Source organism: Felis catus, chromosome A3 (assembly GCF_018350175.1).
Source record: "Felis catus isolate Fca126 chromosome A3, F.catus_Fca126_mat1.0, whole genome shotgun sequence".
NCBI lineage: Eukaryota > Metazoa > Chordata > Mammalia > Carnivora > Felidae > Felis > Felis catus.
Genome location: NC_058370.1, coordinates 73,292,853 through 73,316,471, shown reverse-complemented (window position 1 = coordinate 73,316,471; position 23,619 = coordinate 73,292,853). Strand labels below are relative to the sequence as shown.

Genomic DNA, 23,619 nt, shown 5'->3' with positions numbered 1-23,619 from the left:
ACCCCTCCTCTCTGATTGTCACAGCCAAGATTCTAAGTGGAACATCAGAAAAACAGCATCCTCTACAGAATCTTCTTTTGGATTTATTTCCATCTGAAGGCGTTTATCCATTCCCTGTGCACAGTGTTTTGTTATTATGGTCCCATTAAAATGGGTCAAGTAAAATCTTGGGTTATTATTTCCTCCAATGAGAAACAGCAAATGCAGCACGACGGTTAAGGACTCAGGCTCCGGAGTCAGATGGCTGCACTCATGTCCAGCTCTGCCATCTGGATATGAGACCCTGGGCAAGTTGTGGAGATAATACTGATAACCATTTCATAAACATGTGAGGATTCAGCGATTGACATAATGCATGCAGTGTTGAGAATACCCAGAGCATAGTAAATACCCAAAATATTTATTATTGTTAATAATAGTAAATATAACCAACATTTAAAATATCTGCCAATAATAGTAAATATAACCAACATTTAAAATGTCTGCCCACAGAAGTTTCCCACCAAAGAATTTAAAATAAGATTTTAACTTAGTTATGCCCAAGCCTGTGTGATTGCCTGAGTTACTATTGCTGTGTTTATATGCTGCCTGGCCATGAATTTGGCATCTGTTCATGGAACCACAGTTTTCGGATAAAGCTGTAGAATCTGTTGGAACTGATGCTGCATCAATGTAAAAATTCTCCACAGCCTTAAAAGCATCAACATTACTTATATGCAAAGACTTCAATGAGCTGAATAATACGCCACAAATTCATTAAGTTGCTACTGTTATTGAATGTAGCCCAAAAGGTCTTAAATTGTACACAGACGGCACCGTACTATATCATCAAATTAACAGCAGCAGAGTCCTCAGAACCAAGAAGTTGTGCCCTGGAGTGAGGAAACCACAGACACATTTAAAATCAAATGGCTTGGCCCCTGAAACCCCGGATTTCTGAAAACACTTTACTAATAGAAAGGAAACTAAAAAACTTACTTTTGTGAAGGGCCCTTCTGGTGCCTACAAATACCAACCTGATCTTCCATTTTAGCGAGGAGTTTTTACTCCTTGGACAAAAGGTGAACAATCTGAATGGGGAGGGGGGCAGAATTACTGAGCGAGGGGCACACGGAATGAAACAAGACCTGGGGTCCTGCCCTAATCACTTTCTGCATGCCTTTGGACAAGGCACTCGGTCTCTTCAGGTCTTGGTTTGCTCAACTGTAAAGTGAAGGAGCCAGACTGACCTGTAGGACCTCTTCCACCGCTAAAACGTTATGGCCAATTCAAAGCATTAGTTTGTTCTTGGCAATATGTATTTCAGGGAAGTCGTGTCATTTGACATCACTGATTGACATCCTACTTCAGAGAGTGGTGAAAACAAGGCAGAGTTGAACTATTCACTCCCACTGTGGGCTCTTTAAAAAGACTGGGTTGGGGCACCTGGGTGGCGCAGTCGGTTAAGCGTCCGACTTCAGCCAGGTCACGATCTCACGGTCCATGAGTTCGAGCCCCGCATCAGGCTCTGGGCTGATGGCTCAGAGCCTGGAGCCTGTTTCCTTTTCTGTGTCTCCCTCTCTCTCTGCCCCTCCCCCGTTCATGCTCTGTCTCTCTCTGTCCCAAAAATAAAATAAACGTTGAAAAAAAAAAAAAAAAGACTGGGTTAACCTTGTGAATATACTTAAAATTGTGTTGTCAATTATAGGTCAATAAAACTGGGGGGGGGGTACTTAAAACAGTGGAATTTTATATTTTCAAATGTTAAGTTTTATGGTATGTGAATTACATCTGAAGAAGAAGAAAAAAAAAGACTGCTCATCTTCCACGAGCATCTTAGGTGGCCCAAAGAAGCTTAAATAGTGATGTGAACCAGAGTATGAACCTTCATACCATAACCAAGAAAACCAGGGCAGCAACTTAGCTAGACCAACAGTGAAAATCACCCTTTACCACGACCGGCTACAAAATTTGCATGGCCCAGGACAAAATGAAAATACAAGGCCCTTGGTCAAAAATTGTGAATAATTTCCACATAGTGACAGCACAGCGTTAAACAAGCTCGTGCCCCTTCTGGTCATGGGACCCTTTGTGACCACACGGGTCACAGGCCTATGAGCCAACTGTATTTACTGAATTGTTAAGATTTTCTAGGCCCAGGGCAGAACACTTCACAGGCAGTTCTTTCCGTTTTCACCACAACTTTGCAAAAGTAAAATTATTATCCCTATTTTATGAGAGAGGAAATAAAGGCTTCAAGAGGTTAAAGAACTTCACACTGAGGCCTAATTCCAAAGTCATGTCTTCACCAGTTGGTCTTCAAACTTACTAGTAAAAATTTTTGAGTGAATACGCCAATGTATGTGGAAACACAGAAAGATAAATTATATACATATACTATTGTAGTATTTTCTTCCCATACCTCAATCGTCTTTCACAATCCCTAGAGTACTCAGGGGTTAAGGCTGTCCTTGACCCAGACAAAATTAGAGTTAACAGTACTCAAGATGTTAATTTTCCTAGGAAGTGTGACATTTTCATAAGATATTCTTAAAGGGTAACACTCAAAAAGGCGAGTTGCTCATAATGGAATTTTAGGCCCTGTGAAAATCAAGGGGCATTTACTTTTTTAATCCTGGAGGCTGACTTGCCTTGGAGAAATCTCATTTTGTTCACTGATAAAAAACAAGCAGGCAGGGCCTGACCAAGAGTTTTGGTATATTCTAGGCTATCTGCACAGTTATACAGAAAAGGCTAATTAAGAGAACACAGAAAAGAAAACATTCACTTGACAAGTGTTTACTGAGTGCCTAAGACAGGCCAGAAACCTTGCTGGTTGCTAGGGATAGAGTGAGCCAGATGGACAGGGTCCTGCCAGCAAAGAGCTAAGTGTGTTCTAAAGGAAATAGGGGGCCTCATGCCAACAGAAATAGCCTTGGAAAGAGATGCGGTTTTTCATCTCCTCCTTGAACAGAAACCTTTAGAAAGCAAGGACTGTGCTTACAGGAGTATTTTATGAAAAAGTAGCTCAATACATTAGAACTTGATGAAAACCACGCATTTTCCTTAAAAGTGTGAGAATCAACTTTTCATAACACTCTTCTTTCTCTAAACTATAGTCTCGTTTTTAGACCTGTTGACATACTGGGATGCAATGAAGTAAACTACAGAATTTCTTTTTTAATTCTGCTTTTATCTCTCTGTACATAATAAATAATCTGCAGTTGAGTCATGAAGGTGCTAAAGACTGACCGCCCAAATACAGATAAAGGAGGTTTTTATACATCTTCCTCCAGATGGCGACATAGGACCGTGTCTTTAAAACAGGGATCTAGCTTGTGTCCTAACTCTGTGCTGTTTAAATAAATGGAACATTCAGAGTTTATTTCCTTACCAAATCTACATGAAAAAAAAAAGTGTAAATAAATGACATCTACAGGGCTACATTTCTCTAGTATCCTGTTGGTTTAAAGAGTGAATTATTTGGATAGCTTGTGTGCTTTGTAAAAGTAGCACCAAGGGAAGGAAAAAAAAAGGTTGGGAGTAGAAAGAAGAAAATCAGAGTTGCAGATTATGTATTGAGATGGGTATGTCAACAAGTCTTCAGTTTCCTTTCTTTGGTTGCTCTGGGAACCCCAGGTTCATTTACTCAGTCTTTGTTTTAATAGGGCTCTGAAATCAGTAGAATGTTGGGGATGCAGTCAGACTGCCTGGGTCAGATCTTATCGCCACCATTTACTAAACATGTGACTCTCACCAAGGGAGTTAACATCTATCCCTGTGTCTCAGTTTCTTTATTTGTAAAATGAGGATGATGATAAACTGAGAATAAGCATGTAAAACACTTAGCACAGTACCTGGCACATATCGTGCATTCAATAAATCAGCACTCACCACCAAACCACCATCATGGCAACAACTACATGAGCTAAAGACTCATCGAAACATTTGTTTCACCTTTTTTTAGGAAGAAGCATGGTACTTGGTATTGGCCAACCCCAGACAAGGAGGAATACTTTGGGGCTAAGCAGTATAATTTGAATATCTGGCTTATTGCTTAAAATGTCAAATTGTTGGGGCAACTGGGTGACTTAGTCGGCTAAGCGCCTGGCTCTTGATTTCAGCTCAGGTCATGATCTCATGATTCATGAGATTGGGCCCCACTTCTGGCTCTGCACTGATAGCATGAAGGCTGCTTGGGATTCTCTCTCTCTCCCTCTTTATCTGTACCCCCACCCCAAGTGCACACACACTCTCACTCTCTCTCTCAAAATAAACGAAAAAACATTTTGAAAAACTCAGATTGCTCAGTTTTTCATTCTGTTGCAATCAAATAATTTGATCAATGAATCACTTCATTTTGTTTAACTGTCATTTAGAATCTTTTTAGTTTTTGCCTTAACAAATTATCATTCCAAATTACACAGCCTTCATGAACAAGTTTAATCTTCTCATATTTGTAGGAGATGCTTGGTTTTAATTTATTACTATCCTCCTTTTGTCTTTCCTTCTCGATACTGCTAACTTTCTCAGGGTTTAAGCAGTTCTTTCAACATTCATTCTTTCCACTGTCATTAATTTTTTTAACCGTCAAAATAACTTTCCATATCAACATGCCTGCTCCCAGCTGGTCAAGATTCAGTTAGTCTGTTGATGTGGTTGATCTGTTTTGTTTTTCCTTCTGAACAGTTCAATTTATCTACAAAATCCCAAGTTTCTTGCTAGCTTCCCTCAGCTAATTAGTTGTTTATCTTCTACACAGCATTGTTTTTTGAGTTTGCTTTTGAAAATGCTTTGCTTTTGATAGAATCATTTCTCATTTTTTTTCTACTTACTATCAGTGAGACTGAAGCCCTTTCATAGCATGACAGTTGGCACTGTGTCATCCATCCATATTCATGTCTCCCTGCTTCAGCCTGATGGCAGAAATTGCAGAGAAATATGGAACCACAGGCAGAGATCCTCCTAAGAACCTTGGGCAAGGAGAGACAAAAGAACCCATCTATATAGTAAAGCTTGTCTCCCATTAACTGGATAAACTGACACTTTCTAAAATTATGCTGCAGTTTACACATTTTACTTTGTAATCAACATTACTTGGCTGCACGCTAAGATTTTTGACAAATGGTTTTTAAAGTCAGAGAAACTTGACTTGTGTGATCTCTGGTACTATTTCCTACTTGCTTCCTACTTGCAACTTTATTAGAGAGGGGAAAGAAAATAAGCCCATCCTTTCAAACAAAATATTAGAGAAAAACATGGTATGGCAGTCTGTTACTTTGGTGCCCCCAGTGAAATATTTCCTGGTATTTGCACCCTTGTGTATTCAAGCCCTTGACTCTGGCCTTGGCCATGTGACTGGCTTTGGCCGATGGGACATTAACAAGTGTGACACAACCAGAGGCTTAATAAGTACTTGCACATGGGGTCTTGTCCTCTTGGAATGCTTCATTTAGAGCCCTTGAAAGGCCAAATGGAGGGAAACCATGGGAGCCATTTGGACTTTCCAGCTCCAACCAAGCTGTCAATGGAGTAAAAGAGCATGAATGACCTCAGCCAGACAACATGGAGCAGAAGTTCCTCCCAATGGAGTGGAGGTCAACCCACAGAATTATGACAAGTAACAAGCTGTTGTTGAGCTGCTATGTTTGGGGATGGCTTGTTACACAGCAATAGATAGCTTGGACACATGGTAACAAAGTACCTTCTTAATTACACATGGCATTTACTCTAGGTTTCCTCTAAGGGCAGCATCACTGTGTACACATTTCATTTTAATGAAGATTCAGGTCTAAATTTATATCCAGCTGAAATGTCAGAATGATGCCTGACACCCTGCATTGTGCTTTGGCCTTTGAGCTATTTAAAAACATGTCACCCAGTGCAGCCCTGTCCTCAATGACATCTCCACCAGGAAGCCTGGCTGGGTAGTGCTCTAGGCATTGCAAATCCTATTTTGGAAAATGCTGACAGATTATTCCACAGAACATTGTCATAATACCATGTCACTGAACATTGAGTTGCCTTCATGGTAGCGGGTTTCTGCAGGGTTTAGGCTTATCTTTTTAGATTCCTATGACTCCAAAGTTTCCTTTTTCTTAAAATGTAAATTTACAAAAGGTAATTATGAAACTGTAGAAAACTAAAAAAAAGAAAAAAAAGTTTACCTACAAAAAGAGTATGGACATTAACAGTGGACTAGTTTAATAAACTCCAGTATGTCCACACAATGGAGTGCTATGTACCTATACAAAAAATGAGTAAGTTCTATAATATTGATATCGAAAGTGCTCCCTGATACAATATTAAATTTAAAAAAAGCAATTTCAGAACAGCGAGTATGGTATGTTACTCTTTGGGTTAAAAGGGAAAAAATCTATATTTGTATTTGCGTGTATGTGTAATGGATTTAAAAATCTAAGAACAGGAGTAGGAAACTGACCCTCGGGTTGGAAGGAATAAGCACAAGAAGGAAACTTCACTGTATACCTTTTTATACTTTCTGGTTTTTAAACCATATTAATGTGCCACCTATTCAAAATATAAAGTAAGTTGTTTAAGTTTGGGAAGACATGAACTAAAATGTTAACAGTGATTGCCTCTGGGTGATAAGATTTCACATATGTTTTTCTTTTTGTTTACTTGTATATCTTATTTTTTCTGCAAAAAGAAAAACCACCCATGTAATTTAGAAAGCATTATCTAAAAGTTACCAAATAAAACCAAAATCCACTGATAGTCTCACAATTCAATCCTGATACAACTATTTTTTAAATTTTTTTTAAAGACTTTATTTTTAAGTAATCTCTATACCCAACATGGGGCTTGAAGTCACAACCCCGAGATCAAGAATCACATGCTCTTCCAACTGAGCCAGCCAGATGCCCCGTAACTATTATTTTTCTATGCATAAACTTTGTAATCACAAAGTATATGTATCCCTTATCTGAATATACCAAGGTTTACTTAACCATTTCCCTGGAGGTGAACACTCTGACATTTTTTTAAAAGGGATGATTGTCTTTTTTTTTTTTTAAGTCTTTCCTTTTCCCATTGATCATGTGGCCTTCTTTATAATATTTTTGGTTCTATAATATTGCAAGCAGTGGAGGGGCAGAAAGAGAGGGAAAGAGAGTAGATCCCAAGCAGGCTCTGTGCTATCAGTACAGAGCCCAAAGTGGGGCTCAAACCCACAAACGGAGAGATCATGACCTGAACAGAAATCAAGAGCCACTTAACCAACTGAGCCACCCAGGCGCACCAACACTTCAATATTTTTTTATTGTATCCTTTCGTAAATGATGATGCAATACATCTGTTTATATAAAAAGTCTTCTATCTGTGCGTTAGATCCTCAAAAATGAAATTCTGCTTCAAACAGTATAAACATTTTCAGACGTGTGATATGTACTGTCTAAATGTTTTCCAAAGGGATTGCTGCCCATAGAAATTTATGAGAACTCCAGGTTCATTAAGGTATCACTAGCATTGATTAACATTCTAAGAATCTTTGCTAATAGGCTAAATTTGAATCTCTTTATAACTTGTCTTTCTATTTCTTTTGCAACTAATGAAGATGAACATTTTTCTACTTATGTGTTGACAAGTTCAATTCCTCCCTAAAATTTCATTTTCAAGTCTTTTGCCCATATGGAGATTTTAGAGAATTTTCTTTATTTACAGGTTTTTAAGTATATTTTAGTCATTAGCAAGTGTGAACCACCTTATGTGTCCTTTTCATTGGAAATAGTTTTCCTCTGTCATCTGCATTTTGTTTTATTTTATTGCATTTAGAGTATTAGGTTTTTATTCATATCTTTTTTTTTAATTTTTAAAATTTTATTTATTTGAGAGAGAGAGTGAGCACAGGTGAGCAGGGAAGGGGGAGAGGGAGAGAGATAGAGCCTGAAGCAGGCTCCATGCTCAGTGCACAGCCTGACGCGAGGCTCAATCTCATGACCCTGGGATCATGACCTGAGCCAAAATCAAGAGTCGGGTCCTCAACCAGCTGAGCCACCCAGGTGCCCCTATTCATATTTATTTTATATGCCTTGACATTGCTCATCTTCCATCAGAGGTCTAATAAAAATTCACTTCTATTTTCTTCTAATTTGATATATTTTTATTTAAAAACCTTTTTCTTTATTTAGAACTAATTGCTGTGTACAATGTTGGAAGATTTGAATAGGTAATTTTAAGGCTACTCACATTCCTTACAAACCTTTATTGAATAATCTTTCCTTTTCCCATTGATCATGTGGCCTTCTTTATAATATTTTTGGTTCTATAATATTTTGGTTCTATTATGCATAATAGTGTCCATTTCTATAATAGATACTATGTCCACTGATTTACATCAGTATCACACTCTCTATGAAAGTTTGAGAATATCTTTTCACAAATGGCAGTGCTCCAACCCATCATGATTATTATGGCCATTTCTTTGATGCCACCTCTTAATTGGAGGTTTATTCATCAGCTTCCTCAGGTAAATAATTTTATCTTTCAAAAATATTCCATGGTTTTTGTTGGAAATTTGTCAAATTTATGAGCTAGTTTGAATATAAATTGGTGTTTCGTTTTTTGTTTTTTGTTGTTAATATTTTGCTTCCAAAAGGAACATGCTTCTCATTTCCATTTAGTCAGCACTTCCTGCAGCTTGCCACCATTTTTGTTTGTTAATTTCATTGGTTGGTTAGGTTTCTTCTTGTAGGTCACCTGTATTTCACATTAAAAGCACTCCTTAGTACTTGATGTGCTTTGTTTTGTGAATGGGGTCTCTTTTGTTATATCTTTCTAGCTGATTATACCTCAGCTAGAGGCATGGTAGTGACTATCTATCTATCTATCTATCTATCTATCTATCACATCTGGTTCTTTTGGTGGCTTTATTATCCTGGAAAACAATTTCCAGTTGAGGTTTTCTGGGGATACAGGTTGTTTTAACACTTAAATTGGCCTGAAACTGTTAAGTCGGGGGGGAATCATTAATGGTGTCACAATGGCCAATTAATGGGGTGACCTAAATGTTCACTTCCCATCAGTTTTACTGTTTTGTGGACACAGCCTATTTTAGGGATGTTACCATGGGACCTTGTAAAAATAGAAATGTGAAAGTATGCTGATGAATTACAAATACAAGAACAGTCCTTGATTTAGATGTGAGCAGTGCACCCAGCTAACTCACTCTGTTTTGACAATCGCAGGTGAGGAAAGGTGAGAATCCTAAAATAGAAAGGAAATTGAAGAAATCGGCAGAATGCCTGAATCAGTGGCTGGTTTTAATTACCTGCCCAGATGTCTGAGTACTTTCCATATTTAATTGGTTCTATCATACTACCCTTGTACAGATAAAGATTCCTAAGAGAACTGGAAAGACGTGGAGATTTATCCCTTGGTGCTGCTACAGAGATTACCCATATTACTTTCCTTTCCTCCTGGCCAAGAAATGAGGTCATTCTGTGTCCTCTTCATTGCAAGCCTCCTGTAGATACACATAGAAGTGGGCGCTGGTTCATTTTGACCAACGTGGCCAACAGTGTTCTGGTGCAAAAAGCCACCTTGCCCAAGCTCCTGACTATAAGGATGGGAGCAGGGCATTCTACCCCAGTGAAGAAGACCCACGGGGACAACAGGGAATACAAACACTGAGAGAGCAGTTAGGAGGGGGGATGGGACGGAGGGAAATGGAAAGCCTGATATGAACTAACAGATGTCTTAAGGGTAAATTAAGAATTGTTTATGTTCTCTGTGTTCTGTGTATGCTCCAGCATCTAACATCCAATTTTCCTTCAGATAATTGTTGCAACTTCCTTCCTGTTAAAGACCTGGTTGATGAGTTACCTAACAATGTGTATCTCCAAGGCCCAGAAAAAGGTGAAGAGAAAGGATTTAACATGTAAACAGCTGCATTTGTTTATAACTCCGTTTCGCAGTCAAGATCAGTGAGCAGAAAGTCAAGATGGAGCAGCAGTGTAGCAGAGGATAAATGTTCAAGTGAGACACATGCGTTAGAAGGAGTATTTTCACTGAGCAGTGCCAGTAACATGGTAGGCGTTTCAAAGCAATACAGCTGGCAAAGAGCTAAGAGAAATGACTTGTGCCCTGAGAAGCAGCAGGAAGATGATAGAAAAAGGTCATTTAAAAAAAAAAATTAATGTTTACTTAAAAAAAAATTTTTTTTAACGTTTATTCATTTTTGAGACAGAGAGAGACAGAGCATGAATGGGGGAAGGTCAGAGAGAGAGGGAGACACAGAATCTGAAACAGGCTGTCAGCACAGAGCCTGACGCGGGGCTCGAACTCATGGACCGTGAGATCATGACCTGAGCTGAAGTCAGATGTCCAACCGACTGAGCCACCCAGGCGCCCCTAATGTTTACTTATTTTTGAAAGAGAGAGACAGGCAGGGTGTGAGAGGGGGAGGGGCAGAGAGGGAGGGGGAGACACAGAATCCAAAGTGGGCTCCAGGCTCTGAGCTGTCAGCACAGAGCCTGATGCAGGGCTTGAACTCATGAACTGTGAGATCATGACCTGAGCCAAAGTCAGACGCTTAACCAACTGAACCACCCAGGCGTCTGAAAAAAGGTCATTTTTTTACAATAGTAAATTAAGAGTAAAGCAGGCAATATCTTTAATAAGATCTGTAATAAAGAACCCCTATCCTGAAAATCGGTGTCAGGATGGACAGAGGCACACCTCATCTTGGAGAAGCCCCCTCAGGCTGCCACAGCTTAGTGTTTGGAAGGTCAGAAGACACAAATATTTAATTGCTTTTCTTCTTTATTTGTATGTTCTCACCCAGTGACTCTCTCCCTTTTTCCTCCTAGATAGGTGCTCTCTTTGTGGATTATTCTGGTATAAAATTAGGATGCACTATCATTCCTGGTTACAGGGGCAGGGGGAGAGATGAGTTCAATGATATCCTGTTCTGGCAAAGCTGTTCCTCCTCCAAGCCAGAAGCGAAATCTGACCACATGCATGTGGGGATGCACAGACCCACCTCGTTCACAACTGCACCCCAGACCCTGACACAGTGTATGGCACCATGGGTCACAGTAAATTGTTGAATAAAGGCAACGCCTAACTATATTTCCAACCTTTCATCTGTTCTCCTGCAGCTCCACAGGACCTCTGATCTTTCAGAATGTTGTTTTAGAACTTGGGGTCCACTACAGAGGCAGGGAGTATTTTCTTCTATCTTCCTTTCCTTAGATACCACTGTCTCAGCTGTGATCTCCGTCAACACTAAGAACTTATGTATTTATTTATTTTTCCTGGGAAAATGGATCCAGGATTGGAGAGTCACTAATTTCCTCAATTTGGAAACCAAGGCTCTGCCCTGTGGAACTGCCTCCGTTCCTGGTAGAGACGGCCCAAGTTAGAGTTTCCACAAGGGCCTCAACTCACCCAGGCCTGGAGACACCTCCATCTATCAGGGAGCTGTTAGGAATTGGGAGTGGGGTGCAGAGATGTATTGTTTTCAATTTTAGACTTCCATTTATTTGGACTTTGACTCAAGGGGAGGGTTATCTGATTTCGAATTTTAATTCCTTTGGACTTTACTGTCTTTGGACTTTACCATATCCCTAGGTCTATTCTTTAAACTTTCATTTCTCCCTGACAATTTGTAACAGACGAAGAATTTATATTCACATCTGGGGCCTCTTCATAATGTTTGCATTTTATGTATGGCATATCTTACTGTCAGCATTTGCCCTCATCAAAGAACCTCTGGTGATAGACAATGTGACTGACTTAAATGCGGGCTGGAAACAGGACAGATGTGAATTTCCAGCTCTGTGTAGAGTAACCTTGGGGCTTCGTGTGCAGTTCTGATCCATCTCAGAGCCTTCTGAAGACAACACCTAAACTACCCAGCAGAGTTAGGGGGACCTGAATCTTATACAATTTGTAGGGAGGGAGCAGTTTAAGGAAAAAGGAACATAAAATGATGACTACAAAATTAGATATAGGGCCATGGAAGGGAGCTGAATAGTGAGGGTCCTGTAGCATCAGTGCCCTTAGTTTTGCTAAATCCACCCCCCTGCCCACCTGTGGTCTCGAGGACACCCAGAGAAACTGGCTTAGTCCACAAGGACAGGAGCAGGAGCCTCCCAGAAGAGTTGCTGACCTCTCCCCAGATAGCTGCACCCCCTGGTGGATCATAGACTCAACAGCTGTGGAAAACCCATATAAAGCGATGCTGTTATTCATAACTGACTCCTTTCACCAATAATTGTGGCCTCCACTGTAACCTCACTACCAAGTTATAAGGAAAGTGAGTCTTAGATAGAATTCTTCCACTCATGGAAATGTTGATTACCAAGCAGGCATGACACAGTCCTACAACCTGTTCTGGGATCTATGAAGTCCCATCTCTGTTCTTTGCATGGAAGGTTAACCAGATGCAAATATGACAATATTATGGTGACAAGATATAGTCGATTCAGGCACAATAATTGTCCACCAAGGATTTCAAGAGTGGTTTTTTTTTCTCCCTAAGAACAAGGACATTCTCCTACACAAGAACAGTACTAATATCAAAATCAGGAAATTTAACATTTATACCTGCCTATTAGCTAATCCATAGTCTATATTCAAATTTTGTCATTGTGTCAGTAATGTTCTTTTTTTTTTTTTAAGTTCATTTATTTATCTTGAGATAGAGCACAAGCAGGTGAGGGGCAGAGAGGAGAGACAGAATCCTAAGTAGGCTCCATGCCATCAGCACAGAGCCCAATTCGGGGCTAAAACCCACAAACCACAAGATCATGACCTGAGCTGAGATCAGAGTTGGATGTTTAACCGACTGAGCCACCCAGGTGCCCCCTGGTAATGTTTTTTATACCTATTTTTTTGTCTTGGTCCAGGACCCATTCCAGGATCACAGATTGCATGTGGTCATGAAATCTCTCTGCCTGGAACAGTTTCTCAGTTATTGTTTTGCCTTTGTCAACCTTGACATTTCTGAAGAGTAAAGACCAGTTCATTTGTAGAATATTCCTCATTTTGGCTTTGTCTGATATCTCCTTGTAATTAAATTAAGATTATATATTTTTGGTGCTACAGAAATGATGCTATGCATCATATCAGGAAGCACATGATATTGGTTTTCCCCAATATTGGGTGATATTAGTTTTGATGGCTTGGTTACAATGGGGCACTCCAAGATTCTTCACTATGAAGTCACCACTTTCCTCTCACGGGATGAATAAACAATGTCCAGGAAAGACCTTTGAGACTACGTAAAAATACAGTTTGTCATGAAACTCACCCACCATTTTGGGTAACATTGATGAGTTTCTAATTCAATCATTTATCTTTATTGTTTAATTTCCATTAAATGGAGAACTTTATTTATTTGTTTCAGTATGAACTCATGAAATTTTTATTTGGGTTGTACAATGAGTTATGATCCACTATCACTAAAATTTTAAAACCTGTTTAGGTAATAGTGGAATTGTCTGTAATTTCCAACCCACATCTTGTATACCTCTCATTTGATTGATGACATCCATTTGTCTAATTAACAGAGCCTCTGTTGCTAATCAGAGATTAAGAGAGCTGAAGCATTTTTAGTAGCAAAATGACCCATGGAGTATATTCCTGAATTAGGAAAATTGAATACTCACAGAGTGTAGATTAAAGAACATATTTACATCACAGTGCCTATTCTGAAGAACTTAAATTACATAGTACATCAGTCATTAAACCTGAGAGGTCAACAGAATGAAAAGTTGGGCAATATTAAGAGGAAATGTACCCTCCCTCCGCCCCTCTCTTCTTGGAGCTAAATTAGTATGGTTTTTGATCTCTGTCTGAATTCAAGCTCAGCTCAGCCCCTCCCTACCCATTTTGTTCTTAGAAACCCAGTCTGCTTGTGTGGAGCTTGGAGGTGGTTAAGCGTTTGACTTCGGCTCAGGTCATGATATCACTGCTTGTGAGTTTGAGCCCCGCATAGGGCTCTGTGCTGACAGCTCGGAGCCTAGAGCCTGCTTCAGATTCTGTGTCTCCTTCTCTCTCTGCCTCTCCCCAGCTCATATTCTGTCTCTCAAAAATAAATGAACATTTTAAAACAAAACAAAACACAACAATGCCTTGCCCTCACAGGATGAGGCCTGAGAAAGTCCAGCACTTTCTGTAACTGGTAGGTACATCTGTCTAATGCTCAGATTCCGTTACAAAGCCCATGTGCCCTAACATAAAGCCACTTATTCTAACCTACCCTTGACCCTGTAACATACCTGATATTTTGGCCTTTCTCCACAAACCTCTTATTTTCCCATTGGTTGGGAACATGGTTGGGAGGAGGCTAAATTTACTGGACCCATCAGAGACTTCAACCTTCCAAGACCCACCCCTTTCATTTCTGCAGCAAGGCAGTCAAGCAGCCTCCCTCTGTGTTGATGACTCTCTCAGCTTTCCAACACACTGAAATAACTTCTAGGTTAAGAGAAAAAGCCCAAAGTCTGCTTTGATCCTCCTCACTAGAATGGCGGTGCTCTCCAGGGTCTACGTATGTACCTCACTGCTCAGCCTCACCTCCTCCCAGTTGATATTCCCTACAGCAACTAGAATTAAGCTGTGTTACAAAACCAAACCACTTCTCTGTTCAAAATCCTTCATGATCCCCTCTCTTCTTCAGCATATAAGTCCAAGTTCTTACCATGGCCTATTGAAATAAAAACATGGTTTGGATTGCAAAGTGGGTGGATTGTACTAATTTTATCTTGCCTGTGGCCTAGCCTCTCTTACCTGTCTACCTCCTCCTCCTTCCCTTCCCCTTGCTCACTTCTTTCCAGCCACTCTGGCCTTACTTTGTTGCTCAAACACATCAGGAGCATTTCATCCTCAAAACCTCTGCCCTGGATGTTCCCTCTTCCTGGAACAATTCTGTACTTATCTTCATTGCTCATTTCCTCAACTTCTTTGAAATTTACTCAAACGTCTTCTTCGTAGGGACTCCATTTCCAGGACCCCCTAAGTTGCAACCCCCTCTCAAATACATACAACTCTCAAATGTTTCTTCAGCATATATCAGGACTTTTAAAAAAATTTTTGTTCTTAATGTTTGTTTATTTTTGTGAGAGAGAGAGACAGAGAGCACAAGCAGGGGAGGGGCAGAGAAAGAGGGAGACACAGAATCCAAAGCAGGCTCCAGGCTCTGAGCTGTCAGCACAGAGCCCGATGTGGGACTCAAACCCACGAACTGTGAGATCATGACCTGAGCTGAAGTTGGATGCTTAACCAACTGAGACACCAGGTGCCTCTGTATCAGGATTTAATATAACTATATATTCTATTTAATATTGTGTTAATTGTCTATGTCTCCCCACTAGAACGTAAGATCTTCCAGAATAGAGCATATACCCAAAGAGAGAAGTAGAACTCTGGAATATAGAGAGGTAATCTAGAATGCCACTGGTATGTACTTAATGTACCACCCCAGCCCTCATTTATATGTTTATGCCCTACCCTTCAGTATGGCTATATTTGGAGATGAGCCCTCTAAGCAAGTAATTAAGGATAGGATGGATCCAATGGGATTAGTGTCCTTACAGGAAGAAACACCAGAAAGCTCCCCACACCTCTCTGTGTGCACAAAAAAAGTCATGTGAGCACACAGCAAGATGGTGGCTGTCTACATGCCAGGAAGCGAATTCTCACCGAGAGCATCTTGATCTGAGACTTCTAGCCTCCAGTGCTGTGAGAAAACTAACTGCTATTGTTTAAGCCACTGAGTCTGTGGTATTTTGTTATAGTAGCCTGAGTAGACTAATACAGCCACTTAGAGAGATTTTGTTTTTCAAAGACACATATTATGATGGTAGAAATAAATCCAATACATGAGTAGTTACAACAAAGAGTTTAAACTCTCCAATTAAAACAAACAAACAAAAAAACAGAGTTTATCAGGGGTGCCTGGCTGCCTCAGTAGGGCATGTGACTTCTGATCTTGGGGTCATGAGTTCAGGCCCCATGTGGGGTATAGAGATTAATTTTTAAAATAACACGGAGTTCAGCGGTTTAAAATTTTAAGAATCCAGGTATATGGTATATATAAGAGATACACCTAAAACATAAAATAATAGACCAGGGGAAAACAATAATTAAAAAATATGCAGTAGGCAAATATTAGCAAAATGAAATTTCTATACTAGCCAAATGAACAAAACTAATATCAGACAAAATAAAGTTTAAGGCAAAATCATTACTAGACAGAAGGTAAATAGATATTATTGAAAAACTTCAACTCATCAAGAATATATAAAAATTCTAAACTTATATAGACCTAATGTTAAAGTTTGAAACAACATAAAGCACAATGGGTAAAATACTTTCTGACCCATTTATAAAGCTATCAGACCGTCATACCACAAACATATAAAGACAGGAAAATTATGCCAGTCTCACTCCCATGTGACTGCAAAAATCCTAAATCAAAGTTAGTACACCATATGTAGTAATGTAAAAGCAAACAAAATCATACATCATGAATAATTTGAGTTCATCTTAGGAACACAAATTTTGTTCAATAATATTATTGTAGATGCAATTCATTTTCCCACAATTTATTTATTTATTTTAATGTTTATTTATTTTTAAGCGAGAGAGAGACAGAGACAGAGTATGAGTGGGGGAGGGGCAGAGAGAGAGGGAGACAGAATCTGAAGCAGGCTCCAGGCTCTGAGCCGTCAGCACAGAGCCTGACACGGGGCTTGAACTTGGAAAGGGAGAGATATGACCTGACCAATGTCAGACACTTAATCGACTGAGCCACCCAGGTGTCCCTCATTTTCCCACAATTTAAAGGAGAAAGCAACATATACTTATCTCAACAGACCCAAACAGTTCTGCCCCCAACTCCTTCAGGGCTTGGGGCAAGAGTGCAAATGAAGGCCCAAAAATCATTGAAATGATTTTTTAAAGTTATAAATCAGTCTAAGATATTGATAGATAAAATATGCTTTATCCTACTCCCTTGATAAATATACCTCCACAAGGACAACATTTTTTAAATATGCACAAAGCCTTAGGATTCTATACCATCAAAAGCATGCCACAATATCCAAGATAACTCAATGTTAGTGTTATTCTACATATCTGGATAGTGTTTTAATGGACTGGCTATGTTGAGATGAGTAATAACGTTGAAACATATGTAATTGATAAGGTATATATTTTTTCCATAAAATATATTTTTCTCATCTTTTTTTTTAGAAAAATTACTAATTTTGGGGCACCTGGGTGGCTCAGTTGGTTAAGCATCTGACTTCGGCTCAGGTCATGATCTCATGGTTCATGGGTTCAAGCCCTGTGTCGGGCTCTGTCTGTGCTGACAGTTCAGAGCCTAAAGCCTGCTTCAGATTCTGTGTACGTGTCTCTCTCTGCTTTCTCTGCTCCTCCCCTGCTTGTACTTTGTCTCTAAAAAATAAATACACGTTAAAAAAAAAAGAAAAATTACTAATTTTGATGTTACCATCAAGCTTTTCACATAATTTATTGATAGTAATGATCTAAGTAGTTGAACGTAAAATATAAATGTATTGAAAGCATACAAAATTTGAATATATTTTATCAAAAATGCAAATTAAGATAAATGCAAAAATTAAAACATAAAATTATTCTTATTACATTTTCTAAGAGAGCTATGTTATTTATACGTGGGACCAAAGTATAATTAATGTATTTTTTAAATGTTTACTTATTTTTGAGAGAGGGAGACAGACAGAGCATGAGTGGGGGAGAAGCAGAGAGAGAGGGAGACACAGAATCCCAAGCAGGCTTCAGGATCTGAGCTGCCAGCACAGAGCCTGATGCGGGGCTTGAACCCACTAACTATAAGATCAAGACCTGAGCAGAAGTCAGACGCTTAATTGACTGAGCCACCCAGGTGCCCTAAAGCATTCATTTAAAAAAAAAAAATTTTTTTTAATGTTTTATTTATTTCCTGAGAGAGAGAGAGCAGGGGAGGGGCAGAGAGACAGGGAGACACAGAATCCGAAGCAGGCTCCAGGCTCTGAGTTGTCAGCGCAGAGCCCAATGCAGGACTTGAACCCGTGAATTGTGAGATCATGACCTGAGCAGAAGTCGAACGCTTAACCAACTGAGCTACCCCGGCGCTCCATATATATTTGTGAATAGAAGTTGCAAATAAGTTGAGCAGGCCACAGGTTGTCCTCCCTAGTTTTCATCATCCTGTGGACTATCTATCTGTGGGCTAGATGCTATTAATTAAATACAAAATGAAGGACTAACCAGTCTGAGGTTCCACATCTGTGCTGACCTAGCAGAGGCACACGTTTGATTGTTCAGATTCTCCCTTCCTTCACTTTCATGAAAAACGAATACCAGTGGTACATGGAATACATGAATGCTTGTTGACTCACAACTAGGTAGGTAAAACAATGCAAGTACTGAGTTGGAATTTTTCAAATGAGACATTGTCATGGATTGCTAAAAACATTCTAACTGTGCTGGGATCTACAGGAACAAAAAAGGGCACTAGAAACAATTTCACTTCAAAATAGAAACCCTTCTGGGAAGGAAGAAAAAAGTGCTTACATTTTTTAAATTAATTAATTAATTAAAGTTTATTTATTTTGAGAGCGAGAGAGAACACGAGCAGGGGAAGGGCAGAAAGAGAGGGAGACAGAGGATCCGAAGCAGGCTCTGCACCCAAGGCACGGCTCAAACTCACAAATCATGAGATTACCACCTGAGCTCATATGCTTAACCGACCGAGCCACCAAGGTGCCCCAAAAGTGCTTACATTTTAAATGGCTGCTTATTCTCCCACTGCCTCTCAAATTGCACATGATTGTGCAAAGCTCAATTGTGAGAGAAAAATTCTATACTAGTGAGTGAAGTTATCAACAGGTGTGTCACTCAGGGGACTTTTTTATTAGATTCTTTTGCAGTTGTGACCATCACAGTCTTCAGAATTGAAAGCTTTGTCCAAACCCCACCAGGCACGTGCCTACCACCTCTCTCATTCCTCCTTAGCTCCAAATCTGAACATGGATATTCAAACCTGATCAAATACTATGTCAACAAAATAAAATGGTAAGAAAACAACAGTATTAAACCCTTGGGATTAGAAAATGACAATAGAATGTGTGGTGCTGGTGGAAAAACATCTATAGTTAAGAAACTAGAAATAGGCCCCGAAATACAGAAAAGAGGATCATAGGGTGGATTTGTGAAATCAGTAAGAACTGACTGAAATTTAAATTTATTATTAATACCCCTTCCTTCCTTCAACAAATGCTTACTGAGTGCTTGCTATATGTTAAGTTTAGGCACTGAACTAAACACATGGGGCCTTGGTTCACCTTGTGTTTCTGCAATGAGACAAAAGTTAGATAATGTTAACTGTACTTGGTGTTTAATAAATGTTAGAGGCTCGGGGTTGCCTGGGTGGCTCAGTTGGTTAAGCGTCTGGCTCTTGGTTTTGGCTCAGGTCATAATCTCACAGTTCATGAGTTTGATCCCCATCCCCTGCCTGGGATTCTCTCTCTCCTTCTCTCTCTCTGCCCCTCCTCTACTCTCTCTGTCTCTCAAAATAAATAAACTTTTAAAAAAAATTAAAAAAAATAAATATTAGATGTCAAAAAATCAAACATTACAGCTCTAAGTTTGCAAAGAGGAGAAGTGAAGTCTGTTTACTCATAGTATTGTGATAACTGGCTAGAAATTGGGAAAAACAACTAAGTTAGAGGTACTCCTTATAAAAGACAGCAAAATAAACTTCAGAAGAATTTATGAAAGTGTAAGCACTAAAGAAAAAGCAGGAAATAACCAGGTTATTGGATCTATGAAAGATGAACGTCATCAGTGTTGAAGTAATAAAGTCACAAAGAAAAAAAAAAAAGGATGGATCTTAATATTTAAACATTTTCCAATTCCATACCAAAACCAAACAGCAGACTGGGGAAAATAGTTTGATTCTCTATGACTGATAAAGGTTACAAATCTAGAGAAAGTATTTCAATGTATAACAAAATCATGATGACTTCAATAAATAAATAGGCTACGGATGTTGTGGTAGATATTTGCCTTTTTTTTTTTTTTGACAACTGTGATAGGCAGAATAATGACCCTCCAAAGATATCCATATCCTAATCCCAGAACCTAGGAATATGTTACATTACATGACAGAGGAATGAAGTTTGCTAAATAACTGACCTTAAAATAAGGAGATTGTCCTGGATTATATAGGCAGGCACAATATTATCACATAGTCCTTAAAAGTAGAAGAGAGATGTAGACATTCAGAGTGCTGTGTTTGAGAAGGACTTATATCCATTACTGCTGGTTTTGAAGACGAAAGAAGAGAGCCACAAGCCAAGGAATGCAGGCAGGGAAAGAGAAGGAAACAGATTCTCCCCTAGAGCCTTCAGAAAGGAATGCACCCCCCCCCCCCACCACCACAAACACCTAGATTTCAGCCACTGAGACTTGTGTCTGACTTCTAATGCACAGAACTGTAAGATAATAAAATTGAATTGCTTTCAGCCATAAGCCTATAGCAACTTGTTGCAGCAGCAAAAGGAAACTAATACAGCCACCTAGTTTTTTAACCATGTTCCTATGTTTACAGAATCTACCACCTCTTTTTTTTTTTTTTTTGTATTTTTTTTGTTTATTTATTTTTTAGAGAGAAAGAGAGTGACAGAGTGTGAGCAGGGGAGACACTGAGAGAGACAGAGAGACAGAGTGACAGAGAGACAGAGTGTGAGCAGGGGAGAGGCAGAGAGTAAGGGAGACACAGAATCCAAAGCAGGCTCCAAGCTCTGAGCTGTCAGCACAGAGCCCGATGCGGGGCTCGAAATCACGAGCCATGAGATCATGACCCGAGCCAAAGTCGGCAGCTTAACTGACTGAGCCACCCAAGCACCCCCTCTTTTTTTTATGTTTATTTTTGAGAGAGAGAGAGAGAGAGAGAGAGAGAGAGAGAGAGAGAGAGAGAGAAGGGGAGAGGCAGAGAGAGAGGGAGACACAGAATCCAAAGCAGACCCTAGGCTCTGCGCTGACAGCAGAGAGCCCAATGTGGGGCTCAAACTCACAAACCATGAGATCATGACCTGAACCAAAGTTGGACGCTTAACCAACTGAGCCACCCAGGTGTCCCAGAATGCAGCACCTCTTGAGGCAGAATTAGACAGAACTGGGTTGCCTTTAGAGAGAAGTAGGATGCCTTTCCCTAGCCTCCCTGGCGTTAGAGCCCCAGTCAGGAATGAAATGCAGGTGGCACAGCTGTGAATCGGAAGTGGCGATATGAAGGAGAGCCCATGCAGGAAATGTTGTCACCAAAGACAGCAGGACAGGAGTTCCCGAGGCAGCGTGACTGGGCACTTGTGGGTCCTTGCCCAGTGGCAAGTTCAAGGAGCCTGCCTGCAAGCAGGGCTTTGGGCATCACTCCTGGCTATAAAACCCTCAGCCTGGGGCTCTGGCCCCTTAGAGATTTTGAAGGTGTTAATAAGTTTCTTTTCTGCTAAACTAGCCAGAGTTGGTTTTGTGGCTCGTGACTCAGAAGCCTTGTGATCCAGGTATGAACAGAAAATTTACTCGAAATGAAAAAGAAATGTCAAACACAGGACAGCAAGTTTACCCTAGCTGGTAGTCAAAGACCCTCACAGCAAGCTTGAGATGGCACATTACACTTCCTGCAAATAAAAACAATCCCATTCGTAGCAAGAGTGTTATCCTTGTTTACAGCTACTAACTAAGTGTACAGACAGTTTAGAAAGAGGCAATAGGAAAATGAAGCAAAATCTGTAAATATGTTCCAAGTGATTCCCAAGAAAACATGGCAAGATGTGTGTCAGGATGAAGCCTAACTGTTTCTGTGTTTGTATGAGAGGAATTATTGATGCAGTCTTAAAATCTGTTGGGTTGTGGATAACAATTGCATGAGGACCCTGGAAGATTTTAGGGAGCAAGACCCAGTCCCAATTTCTTGAAATATAAAGTTACTAACGCTGTCAGTGTGGCTGAGATCAAGGTCCCAAGCTGGAAAGGGCAACAAATCCCCTGAGAGAATGCTTCCACAAGGTGGAAAGAGGCTGGTGTCGGAGGTGTGTACCCTGCACTGAGGGAAGTAGCTATAGGAGAATATGGTCTGTGAAGTGGCCCTACCTGGAGGGAGTTAATGGCCCCAGAGAACTGTCCTTGGAAAGAATCAAGTCAGAGCCATAATTTTAGGAATACAAATCTCTTTGGCAGGGAGTGATCTTATTGCTAAAAACCTAGAATTTGAGGAACGTGTTAATAACTACTGGTGCATTGACCAGCGGAAAATTATATATCACCCTTGAAATAAGCATCACAAAGTGTAGCAATATAACAAAATGTGACACAAATTTAAGTGAAAATACTACACGGAATAAGTACGTGTGATGTTTAACTGTGGAGGATTTTACACACGTGGGGAGGACAGCCGAGGAGTAAGGTGGACACTGGGGAGAGTCAGAATCAGAGCAACAAGAAAAGACAGATGTCAGAGAACAAAGGGGCCCTGTGGCCAGTCAGGGAGCTGGAATGAGGATGGGGCCCCATGTCAGCTGGAGCCCATCAGTTCCCACAGCTTGTCTCCACCTCTCTGGTCTGGAAAGAAACCTGTCCACGGAGACTGAGCTAATCTTTTCTCTTTTCTTGTTTTAAGTACGAAACATGGGCATGGGTTTGATGCTGAGCTATCATTTATTTTGCCACCTTTCTGAGGTGGCACTTCAGCTGATCGGAGATTCCTTCCACCCTTTCTTCGCTCTTCTCTTCTTTCCTTCCAAATATTTATAATGTCCCCCTGTCCTTTTTCTGACCTTAAATTTGACCCAGAAAGGACTTCAGCACAGGGACAGCCCAAATCTGGGCAGCTGTAGATTTGTAAGGCTGAGCCAAGCATCAACCACCCTCCAGATATGTAGCACATGCCTTTGAGAACAACCTTGCCATTTGCACATCTAACTCTAGAGGAACATGGGTGCTGAGGAGCCAGAGAAGGGCTGAGACTTTGAGGATCCAGGCTTGTGCAGCAGTTAAGTGGACTGACACTAAAAACCCACCTTTAGGGGGATGGTTTACACGCATGAGACGCCCCCTGTCCCCCACTGGCTAGTGCTGGTTCCACGAGAGTTGTTTCTCAGTCTACAACCTAGGTGAGGGACATCAGGAAGGCGATCAGTCCAAGAGTGAGTGTGGCCTCTGAAAAGGCGTGTCAGAATCCGAGTCTCCAGCTGCTGTTTACACAAGCACTTAAGTCTCTAAGTCTTCCTTTCCTCCACTGTATAACTAAGACAATAAACATTGCCCCACAGAGTTGCCGTGAGAATTCCCAAGAAATAGCTCAAGTGCTTAGCACACTATCTGGCATGAAGCTAATGCTAGCTGTTGTCACTAGCAAGACAAAGTCATTCCGTCTGGAGAAGAACAAAGGCTGAAACACATATGTTCACAGGCACACATCCACTCACATAGCCCTGGGCTGGCCATGCGGGATGCTGGTGATATCCCAGGCAAACAGCCTTTTTATAAGCTGAAGATTATAACACAGCCACATGGGGATGTGGCAGGGGGACATGTCAGTCATGGGGTCAGCCAGACCTTGTCAGAGCTCCAGAGCACTCTGAGATGCTG

The 23,619-nt window shown here is 40.4% G+C and overlaps 1 protein-coding gene across 1 annotated transcript in view; it reads right to left on the bottom strand.

The window, feature by feature from the left end:
- The window catches only part of EML6 (EMAP like 6), a 313,172-nt gene that overhangs the window by 287,393 nt on the left and 2,160 nt on the right, over positions 1-23,619 (bottom strand). The gene's annotated exons all lie outside the window — the stretch shown is intronic.